Genomic DNA, 12,838 nt, shown 5'->3' on the forward strand with positions numbered 1-12,838 from the left:
TTGTTTCGCTGTTTCCTCTACCATGAATGTTGGCCGTGGTTCAAATATGGACCAAATTTATACATCAAGTAAGAATATTATTTTTTCTTACATTTTACTTTATGTTTGCTTAGTAGAATTGTATCTTTATATTTATAATAGCACATACTCATTATAAAGTTCATGTTACTGCACTAGTCAACTAAATAAATTTGAAAAGAATGTCTCTAATCCTTTCTCTTTTTTATAATATTGTAGGACATTATTTTGAATTCTCACTTCATCGGTATCTACTAGCTGCAACGCGCGGGCCACTACACTAATTTGTAATTATTCTAAAATTTTTAGGGGTTAATTCATCACCGATCCTCAAATTTCACCCGTTTTTAATTGTTCCTGACTAGGAATGTAATTTTTCTCGCGAACTCAGGTCCCGTGGAGACTCACTCCATTCGAGGCGAGAATGGAGATGATTTTATCCCCTCGGGGTTGGGGATGGGGGAGAGATTCTCCCCACTTGCTGGGACAGGTCTTTATCTTGCAAAATTTTTTATCATCACAAAATAATATACTGTATTATCATATAATTATTAATTTATTAATAATATGGATATCCAATTTTTAACATATTTTATTTTTTTATATAATTTATTAGTTAAATAATATTTGATTGAATGTATTTTTAGTAATTTGATGAGTCATACCTCATAATTTAACATTAAAAAAGTTAATAATTGGATAAATTTAAATTAATTTAAATTAAAATTAAACTAAATTTTATTAAATTTTAAATAAAAAATTAGTATAGTTTTTTAAAAAAATCTGTGGAGTTCCCGTGCCAATGGGGATCCCTATGGGACAGTGATTCAGGATTTTTTTTTTTAATTCGCGTGGATATGACAAGAATTAGAATTCTAAAATCTACTGGGCGGGGATACGGATGGGCCTCCTATCCCACCCTGCCCCTTCGTAATTCCTATCCCTAACTCTTTTCTTCTGCACGTAGGTTCTTAATCTTTATATTATGTTTCAATTTATTCCCAACAACTCAAATTGGGAATTTTCGCCAACTAGCCCTCTCGAAATTTGTAACTGCAAGTTTAGGCTTGTTAAAATTTTATTTCCAAATCTAGACTTAGTTGAGAAGAGTGGGTGAGATGTCAAATAAAAAGATGGTAAACTGTTCACCGCTTATCGAAAATGGTAAATGGTTCACCACTTCCATTTTAGATTATAGTACTCTCATGAATGAGACGAATGGTTCTATAAGTGGTGAATCATTCACTACCTTCTTTTAAACCATTTATTCTCCTCAAGCTCTCTCCCTTTCTAAGTCCTAGAGTGAGGAGAAAACTTATAAGCACTGAATGGTTCACCGCATATAAAGATAATAAATAATTCAACACTTTCATGAAGTGATAAACTATTCACCGCGTTCTCTCCTGGATTTTGCTGCTTCCATTTCCTTTTTTTTCCCAATACCCAGTAAGCATATAATTGTAGTATTTTTTCAAGCATTACTACTGCAATAATACACACTTAAATTGAACTAAATCAACTTTAATTGCTCATAAGCACAAGAAAAAATAATATAACAAAAAAGAATATTAACATAAATATTTAAATATGCATCAAAAATTAATGGAAAAAAAAATCCAAATGTAAATCAACTCCTCCGCACGCCCCTACCACACCTTCGTCCTCTAGCACATCTACTTCCTCATCTATGTTCGTGTTTGCACTATCGATCGCTTCCTCGCTCATGTAGATCAACTCTATGTCAGAGTATAAGATCAATGTTATGAATTTGATCAATATGCTTGGTGGAGATGCCCTCAACAACCAGCTAAAACGTCTTTTGCGTTTCAATTATCGGCAGCAACATACCCTCTTCAATAGGTGGGCTGGAAGCTATCAACCATAATAAATTCAAAATACTTCATAGTTAAAAACTTATTTGTGCCTTTGCTTCTCAATATTGTATCTTGCTTCTCGAGAATTCTAGATCTCTCTTGATGATTGGATTGATGCAAGTAAATCACATAAATTATCTGACATAAAAAATTAAAAAGCTAAACTTTTTTTTTGTAAAAAAAAAGTAAAAGTAGGACGTCCTTTGTGAAAAAAGTAGTGGTTATTAGTGCTGAACAATACTCATACTTGATGGCTATTAATTTAGAATCTGTTTTTAATTTGAGCCAACTTGGACATCCACTTCTCAAGGTGTCAAGAATGGGAAACATTGCGTTCATCTCATCAATTGCAATTGCAGGAGTTGTTGTTATAACCAATATTTCCGTATACTTAGCAACTAAACATACATCTAGCAATTCAAAGCAAAACTTGTTAACAAAAATAATCATCTAAATATAAAAAGAACTATTTTTGTGATATATATTATATATTTTTCTTTCTTATGTCTGCTTTCAATTTTCTTAAGAGCATTGAATCAACTCACGAAGAATTAAGTGGACGACGGACAATATTTGAGCGAATTCCATTGCACCAGGAGCCATTAGAACCTCACTCATAAAACCTGTAGGACCTTATCACCTTCTTGTTCTAATTTAATAACTTGGTCAAATTATAATGCAAATATTGATTAGATTCAATATAATGCTTTGTCTCAAAAAAGTTCATAATATATTAATACTATATGTGCTACCTGACTATTGGTGTAAAGTACTGTACCGTTTGAAAAACATAATATTTATATAAGAAATATACTATGTATAATTCAAACATAATAAGAACAAATTAACATAACATACAGATTAAAATAAACAAATATGATAAAGCACATAAAGATATCAGAGAAAAAAAATAACTAAGAACTAAAAATAAGTCTGATATTATATAAACCTTTATTAAAAGTATGAAAATGCTAGTTTCTTTGCTCCATCACTTCATTAAGCAATAGATTATTTTTGGAACGTGAGAGCAATAGTGCAGGTGGAGGCTAGCTGTGGCGCTGCCATGGCGCCTTCAGCTACAGCCATGAAGAAAGATTGGAACCCTATAGTTAAGCAAGCCTGGCATAATTATTCCAAAATAAAAACGAAGAAATCCTTACTTTATCTACCCATTTAGCTACTTGAGCTTGGCATTGAGCTACTCGATCTAAAGCCCAGTGCCACCCGCTCCCTCTTCAGGAGCCTCGTGAGGAGCCCCTCGAACATGCCCACCACCTTCCTCACTATGTCGCATATGCACTCCATCTCGTTGTCCAAGCAATGGTGTCCTTGAAGTTAGCAGAGATGGCAGCGCCGAGTTCGGAACATGGCACGCGATTCTCCTTCTCTATTCACAGCGCGCAATTGATGTCAGGTTTGGAGCCCATGGAGAAGGAAGAGAAAGCGGAGAAGAAGAGGAGGGGCCAATTACGTCTGTTTCTAGTGTTCAAAGTACGATTCGAAGGGTTATAAGTGGGTGGATGCATTAATTAAAAATTCGGTAAAGGAAAGATGGTTCAAAGTAGGATTCAAATGGTCATAAGTGGGTGGATGCATTAATTAAAAATCCGATGAAGGAAAGGTCATTCAAAGGTGATTCAAAGTAGGATTTGAAGGGTCATAAGTGGGTGGATGCATTAATTAAAAATTCTGTGAACAATAAAAAGCCACATAGAAAAAATATAATACATAAAATAAAGGTGGGACCCAATTCCTTAAAATAAGGTATACATGCCATGTCAGCTTTGGTATTGAGCTTTAATATAGGGGTGTAGATAGTTCGTCCTCCTCGTGCTTCTTATGTGTTGTCCTCACTTCATCGGTATATGTTGCCGCATGTGCGAGAAAATCTAGCAAATTAGGGTTGATGATGTAGGCTATCTTCAGTGCAGTAAGCAAGAACCTCATCTTATCTTTCCATCGAGTGAAGTTAGTCCTATCGAATTGGTTCAGTTTCATGGAATATTGATTTATCCTCTTAAATGGCGCCTTAGTATTTGTTTCCATTAAAAATATCACATTAAAAATCATTGGGAAATATAAATATAGAGATCAAGTAAATTAAGGTCTTGAGATGTGTAGAACACTTTCATTAGATTATATTTGCCCCCACTTGAATATATGTTGTCGGGTTAATAGCAAATCAACTCCGAATTCCAACAAGACCATCGAAAGACTGTAAATAATACTTTTGAAGACTTTTCCTTAAGAACTTCGCTCTTAAAAATCAATGCAAAAAATTAAGAAAGAGAAGATTAGTTATGTTACACTTGAAGCCTTTAAACATCTTCTATTTTTAGAAATGAATGATTACGATGAAAGAATGAAACTTTTAATGCTATATATTTTCACAAAAAGACACATTTTTTTCAAGAATAGTGAAAAGACATCTTTTCATAAATATTGGAAAGACATTCTTTCACCAAGGAGTTCATCTCTTTATAAAGAAGTGTATCTAGGGATGTAAAACAGGCCAGGCGGCACGGTCTAGGGCTGGGCTGCAGCACGGCACCGGTATTGTAGCACCTGTGCTGGGCCGGCTCGCCCCGATGGTTCGGGACGTGCTGGGCCTATACTTTTTGGCCCGACGGCCCGGCAAGGCATAGCCCAGCCCATAACAGGCCTTGGTCGTGCTGGATCGAGGAGAGGCTGGTGACCCGACACATCACGACCCATTTGGGCCGTGCCGACTAGGCCAGCACAGCCTAGACCCCAAGCCCCAAGGCAAAATTGCCTTGGGCTTGGGGTCTGAGCTCCTGGGAAGAAGGGCTTGGCCCTTCTCCCCAAAAGCTCTCCTTCCAAGGTCTGCAATTGCAGACCTTAGGAAGGGGCTTTTTGGTCATTTGGACCAAACAAGTTGGTCTGATGGACCAAAAGCCCACCTAATTTTTATTTAAAATAATAATTAAAATATTTATAAATTTGAAAATTTTCAATCAAAATATAGATTTAAATATAATACTTAATTGATCATAGTTTAAAATTTTATATTTTTCTAAAAAATAAAAAATAAAAATTTTAAGGGGCCGACTCGAAGCCCGACACGGCCTGACCCGGCTCGAACTTCCCGGGCTTGGGGGCTGTGTTGGGCCGAATGGTTGATTGCATCCAACTTGGGACGACACCGCTCGAATGTCACGCCCCGAATCCGGTCCTATTTGGCTGGTTCGGACCCATCGAACAGACGCCGAACGGACAGAGCTTCCCCTGTCCGCCCAAGGCTCAACAACAAGTACAAATAGGGTATAAAATTTGCACATGCGGAAGCATACATAATGGCTTGCACGAGGGCAAAGTGAAAGAACTAACTACTCAACATACAAGTACTATGATTAACTTTAAATCATATACATGCATACTACTTTAACCAAATTCTTTTACATTCTTTTCATCATATCTTTTTACATCTCATTTCTCCAAAATATAACTTTTGATATTTAAAGTAAATATCCTTTACATCATTCTCTTAAACATCTAGAATCATCAAATACAAAAGATGATAGTAAAGAGTGTGCAACTACAAAATGAAATCCATCTCGGGCGGTCTCTACCTAGGGCGCGATGCCCTTACCGCGATCATCTGCCGGCTCGCTCGGTCCCTGCTCTGTGGAAATAGTGGGGTGAGAACTACAACAAAGTTTCCAGTGGATTCGGCAACCAACCACGCCGACTTTCCCACTAGGTCTAAATCAGGCATAATAGAAGAATAGATAGATAGTAACCAACTAAACAAATGCAACTAATATGCCTGACCAATAAAGAATGCGATGCTCGATATAATACTCATGATGAATGCAAGGTCGCATTTTCGATTCCCAATCTCTAGGCTAGGCCGTGGGTTTCGCCCTCAATAGACTCACCAACTCAAATCCCAAGTATCGGGGAGACAACTATGCCCGATGGGACCATCCTCTGGGGATTCCACTTTCCAGTGATGTCAACTCCGGAGCACATCGCCCGAGGGAGAGCTATTGCCCTCGAGCAAGGACTTACAGGTGAGTATGATCCAATCCTTAACTATAAGGATGTCAAGTTCAATCCATTCCTTAACTATTAGGAAACAATGTACATATGACCCTTAACTCTAAGGTTGCTATGTCATAATGTCACAATCACTCTTTTACTTGCATTCTTTACTTTCGCTAGTGTCATATACACTACTTTGTACTCACACACACATGCCACACTTGTTCTCTAAGTGTTCAATTCTAGCATTCTGGACTCAACAATGCCACTCTCTACATTCATGTCCACATGTCACATTTGTTTTCTAAGTCCACTAAGTTCTTGTCATTTATCATGCATACATAGGGTTTACAAATTCTCACTTTCTTGCTAGTATTTCATATGCATTTGTACTCACAACATGCAATAAGAAGCTCACAAGTACCCCTACTATGCAATATGCTAAATACATACATATGCTCAAATATGACACTTTAGACATAAAGGGAATTTCGAGGTCCTTGGAATGCACCACCCACTTTGGATGATTGTAGGGATGCTACGGTTTAATTCTTGGAATTTTTGGGCGCCTACTCGCTCGCCTGCGGCAACACGAAGCCAAATTAGACTTTTTATACAATATCTTTATCTAAACTTTTTCGTCTCGTCGAACCGAGTTTCCAATTGCGTCGGGAATACCTCTAATTAGGTTTCTACAAGGTCAATTTGCCTTAGAAACACCCTAGGGCAAAAGCTTCAAATTTGGTGCCCTAATATTGCCATTTGCTCAAACCTAGGTTTTGATCTCTAGAACAAGCAAAAGAGAGCTTGCCCAATACCTAGAAGCTCGTCTAGAATCACCTAAACCATTTCTAGGGCATATAAAGCAAACCCTAGAAATTTACCATTAGAGCACATGGAGGAAACTAGGGTTTCCATGTATTCTAAGTTCCTACTAGGTTTCTATACATGAGAGAAGATCAAAACCTAGTTTTCTAGGGCATAAAACCAAACCCTTGAACTATTCTTGCACAAGGACTCACCTTAGCCCCAAGCTCTCCTATGTCTACCTTGTAGGAGAGTCCCCAAAGCCTCTAAACCCTCAAAAATCTCCTCCAATCCTTCTGCTACTTCTTCTCTTCGCTCCTTAGAGAGTTTTCTAGAGAGAGAAAGAGAGAAATGAGAGAGAGTGGTGTGTGGGCTGTGAAAGAGAGAGGGAAGGGGTGTTGGGGTATTGTTATGTTGTAACAATTAACAAAAAACCCTCCACTTTTTTTTATTTGCAGCAGACTTCATTGTTGCTGCCAGACTAAAGTGTATCGGTACACTTTAACCTATCACCGGTAACACGATCGCGCAGAGGCAAACCTGAGAGCAACCCCCTGGGGTTTTACCAATGTGTACCGGTACACATCAGGGATGTACCAGTACACATCAGGGATGTACCGGTACACTTTTGCGCAGAGACCAAACCCGAGAGCTCTCCCTCTCGGTCTGCATTGTTGTACCGGCACAACCACAATGTTGTACCGGTACACTTTGCCTAGACTTCAGATTTGTATCGTTTTCGATTCTATTTCGCGTCGATCGATGCTAAAACCCTTCTAACTCTCTTATAACTCATTTTTAACCCTTCGAACATGGATGGCAAGTCAACTGGAACTTGTCCAAGCATTTCTTTCGCACACTTTGGCCAATTTGGCTAAAGTTCGATATTTTCCACCGAAGTTTCCATATGTTACATCGAATGTGAATCCAGGCCGGGCCGGGCCGACCCCTGGCCCGTTTCAGCCCGGGTATTGTGGGCCGTGCCGGCATGGCACGGCCCACATTGCACTCCTAAGCGTATCTCTTCATAAGAAAGACACATTTCTTTGCATCAAATAAAAAGACATCTTTTCATGAGAATAACTAATTTACTAAGGAGACAACCATTCATTTGATTTTTGTTTTAAATAATTTTGTCACTTCCATTATTATTTCTAATATTATAATCTACACTAATATTTCCCAACTTTACTATTTTATTTTTATCAAGACACCACTGAATTACTGTTTTAATCAATCTCTACATTATATTGTAGATTTCTTTTCATTTGCTACCTTATATTTCTTTTCCCTCAAAAAAATTACTAAACTATTATTTTCTTACTAATCTCTGCATTATTGTCAAAGAATCTGTTGTTTTAAACAAAAGCTAAGAGCTCTAATAGAAGACAATAGTTAGTAGGAAAAAAGCTAAGTGGTCCTCCATGAAAGATTCATGGAAATTCTTTAATCAAATTATTTTTAACTATCTTTTCTTACTATTTTATGTATTTTTTCTTGCCAAAATTGGCCAAATATGTGCGCTACTATTTTGAGTCATTGCTTTTTAATGGAGCTTCTAACTTTTATTTAATACTAGTGTAGAGTCCGCGCTTCGCTTCACGGCAGGTAGGTAATATTTCAACCAATTAACGTGTACATATTTATTAAAAGTTTAAATTGAAATAATTATAACTAAAGAAAAAAGAAAGTATAAAATAGTCTTACGTACATTATAAAAAATAACTTTTTTATTAATTTTTTTTTACTTTTAATATTTATACTAGTGTAGTAACCCGCGCGATGCAGCGGGCAAAAAACAAAGCAAACTTAAGATATTGAGTGAAAATTGTGAAAAGAAATGTTAAGCCATAAAGAGGTTTAATAGCCTTTTATCCAAGATTACAAACATGTTTATTAGTATGAGGCATTGAAAAGAGTTGAAAGAAAATCAACATATCTGTTGATGGAGAATATACTGATATCTCTTTATGCATTGTTTCTAGGTTACGAAGTGGTTATTGAGCAAAGGCCAAGTACTTTTAGTTTCTATACGCCATTTACTCAGATATAAGCACCCAATTTTCACAAAACAACACCTCGATGAGACAACAACTTGAATTAATTGCTGCAGCCTAGTGATTGTGGAAGCCTAATACATGATCATTTCCAAAGTGCATAAACCTATCCTTTTAAACAGTCAACTTTGAGCTAAACAAGAAACAAACAGGTACAACAATTACCAACCAAAAAGGCAGCAGAATATTGCAGGGAGGAATTCAGCAATAGTTTCTTTTGTTAGTTTAAGCCAACAAACTGTGTCTCAATCCTTAGTAAGAACATTAGAGAATATTTGCTTGAGTTGTACCCTATAGAGCGGTAGCAAGTCATGGCATTATTACTGAAATGCTTACCACAATGCATTACTCAAACTATTATGAATTTGTTAGATGAAGAAAAAGCAAAAATTACTATGGCATGCATGAAGCCAAATGAATAACTTAATAGTCTTAAACATAGCAAGCAACCAACAAAGATAAGTATATGACAAACAAAACACAATTATATTCTAACTGAAATATTCACATCAAAGGAAAGACAAAAAGGGCCTATACAGAAAAAGTATGTTGCAAAAACAACCCGTCGTAAGCAATGCAGAAAGAAAATCGAGCCGGTGAAGAAAGGGGAAACGATTATGAACCAAACATGTTTTTTCTTCAGTAGGGGGGAGCAATCGATGGGATCGAAGCGGCCGAGAGACTAATAGACGGGATCGAAGCAATAGGAAAACAAAATCGAGGCGACGAAGGAAGATGGAGCGAGCATAAACCAAATCCATTTTTCAGGTAGTAGGGGAGAGCAACTGACAGGATTGAAGCGGCGAAAGGAGTAATAGACGCATTGAAGCGACGGTGGTAGCAGGAATCGAAGCGGTGACAGGATGCATACATGGAACTCAGAAGAGGGTGTTAGAAGCCATACCAATAGAAACCGTTTATATATATATAAAAAAAAAACGAAGAACCTATTTTAAAAAAGAATAAATGAAGAATCTGACAAAATTTACCATGACGTCAGTTTAGAGATTGATCGTTGTCAAAGTGAAGCAGATTATGTAAATAGTTTAGCTTCTGAAAAATTTGTTTTGAAGACGAAAAGAAAATACCGGGTTGATATTCTTCATTGTGAGAGCTTGGCAGCTCTTGCAACAGCATCCCTAGAACGGTTGTTCCTTAGAGATTGTGATATCATTGTTTCTATGATTTCCCTTCCTTCTTCGCCTGTTTTACCTGGGCCTTTAGGCCCAATTCATTTCGGCCCACCTTATGCTTCAATGACACCTTGGACGAAACTGGTGCTGTATTCAGCTGTAAATTGTGGTCCATTATCTGTTGTTCTTATGAAAGGGCAGGTGGGACCCAAGACGGGTCCATATGTAGAAGAACCGGTCAAAGGAATAGAAAGCACCAGATGAGTTCAACATGAAACAACTATAGGTGGGACCCAAGACGGGCCCATGGGTACACAAAATTAAGGATAGATTAAAGATAACATGACACATGGTTAGACTAATATGGAAATTAATAGGCATTAATAAAGAATAATTAAGAGCAAATATAGAAAAATAAAGGGCACTGTAAAGAAAAAAAACTACTAAACAAACAAATGTAAACTTTTATGTAGTTAGTAGAATATTTACAATTCACATGAAAACAAAAAAGAAGTGAAACTAATAGTAAACGAAAAATTAGGAGAGAAACAAAAGTATCTGTGCGTAACTTTGCTTCAATTACTATAACAATTAAAAAAATTAAAAATTAATATCAGCTCAGACATTCTATAGGTATTATCAGTAATCAACTTATAGCAGCAAATGATCACGGTAATAATATAGGGGAGAATAATGGGCACTCATTATATAGGCTTCGACAGGTAAGGAAAACGACATTCAACAATCCTTTGTAAGCAATAGAAAAACAAAATCGAGGCAGCAATGGAAGATTACAAAATAGGTCCCTTTGTTTTGTCAGTAGGGATAGCAATACACGTGATCGAAATGACTTGGGGTAGCTCAACGGTTGCAATTGTTCTGTAATTGCCATCCAAGTTGCTATGCATTGTAAAAACTTTGTTCATATTTAATTATATCTGCTTCATTTTTTGTTATCATCACCGGTTAAAAAAAAAAAAGTTAAATAAATATATTTTTTAATAAAATTAATACAAAAAATAACTGAAAGCAAAAAAAAAAAAAAAAAAAAAACAGATGTTAGAAGAGTCGATGCATAAAGTTGCAAAAAAATAGCATTAATATAAAATGAATAGAAGAATAGGCCTCAAAGGGAAAAAACCAGTGGAAGCAAATGAATCAGACCCACAGGTGCAGCCAGCGATGCTAAGTCCTCTTACAGGAACAGATGACCATGGCAGCATGGGGGAGGGAATGATAGATGGCTCATTATATAGGCTCCAATAGGTAATAGGAATGGCATGAAACAACTCTTTATAAGCAACAGGGAAACAAAATCGAGGCGAAACAACTCTTCGTAAACAACGGGGAAAGGGGAAACGACTGTGAACCAAATCCATGTTTTCATCAGTAGGGGGGCCAATCAACAGGATCGAAATGGCAGAGGGGCTGATAGAGGGGATCGAAGCAACATGGAAACAAAACCGAGGCAACGAAGGAAGAAGGAGCGAGAACGAACCAAACCCATTTTTCAGGCATTAGGGGAGCAACCGACACGATCAAAGCGTAAATTGTGGTCCATTATCTAACAAAACCCCACTTATCAACAGGGTCAGCTACCTCACAGAACATGACTAAAGTAAAAAAAAAAAAAAGCTGTCTTAATTCAGTAGCCAAAGACCAATAAGATGCTTCTTCTAATGCTTTGCGCCATTCCATGTCATTACCAAGTAACCCAAGCGCATCACATGCAGCTCGATAAGTTTCATACACAATACTATCAACAGATCTAATCTCAGTATAATTTCTTGGGCCTTTAACCTTATTTAGAAGCATTCTCAAAACCCATGTTTTCATCAGTAGGGGAGGACCAATCAACGGGATCGAAGCGGCAGAGGGGCTGATAGAGGGGATTGAAGCAACATGTAAACAAAACCGAGGCAGCGAAGGAAGAAGGAGCGAGAATGAACCAAACCCATTTTTCAGGCATTAGGGGAGCAACCGACAGGATCGAAGCGGCGAAAGGAGCAATAGACGCTATCGAAAAGGCGGTGGTAGCAAGGATCGAAGCGGCGGGGGTAGTAGGGATCGAACACATGAGAGGGAGAAGAAACCCTGTTTTAGAAAAGAAAATAAATAAATGAAGAACCGGTCCAATGAGTAGAAAACACTAGACCGGTTCACATGAAGTCACCTACAGGTGGGACCCATGATGGGTTAATGTGAAGAACCGGTCAAAGGCGCAGAAAGCACGAAACAATTAAAGGTGGGGCCCATGACGGGTCCACATGCACAAAAATTTAAGAATGGATTGTTTAAGATGACACGTGGATGACTAATACGGGGATTAATAGAGGATATATAGAAGAACAATGCACTATACTAATTAGATGATTTGATGAATAAATTATAAGAATACAACCTACATGACAGGAGTTTCATGCACTCTAACAAAACCCCACTTCTCAAGCAAACTCTTAAAGACATGCGTAAATTGTGGTTCATTATCTGTTTTTCTTATGAAAGGGCAGTTTCTTCAACTGCTTCCTGCACCGTTAGCAGGTTGTGAAACCGGTTCAACATGAAACACCTACAGGTGGGACCCAAGACGGGTCCATGTGTACAAAAAGATAAATGAAGAACCGGTCAAAGGAATAGAAAGCACCATATGGGTTCAACATGAAACAACTACATGTGGGACCCAAGACGGGACCATGTGTACAAAAAATTAAGGATAGATTAAGGATAACATGACACGTAGATAGACTAATACAGGAATTAATAGGGGTTAATAGAGAATAATTAAGAGCAAATATAGAAAAATAAAGGGCAGTTTAAAGAATAAAACATACTAAATATCCAAATGTAAACTTATGTAGTTAGAAGAATATTTACAATTCACATAAAAACAAAAAGAAGTGAAACTAATAGTAAACGAAAAATTAGGAGAGAAACAAAAGTATTC

The sequence above is a fragment of the Ananas comosus genome, linkage group 2 (genome assembly GCF_001540865.1).
Source record: "Ananas comosus cultivar F153 linkage group 2, ASM154086v1, whole genome shotgun sequence".
Lineage (NCBI taxonomy): Eukaryota > Viridiplantae > Streptophyta > Magnoliopsida > Poales > Bromeliaceae > Ananas > Ananas comosus.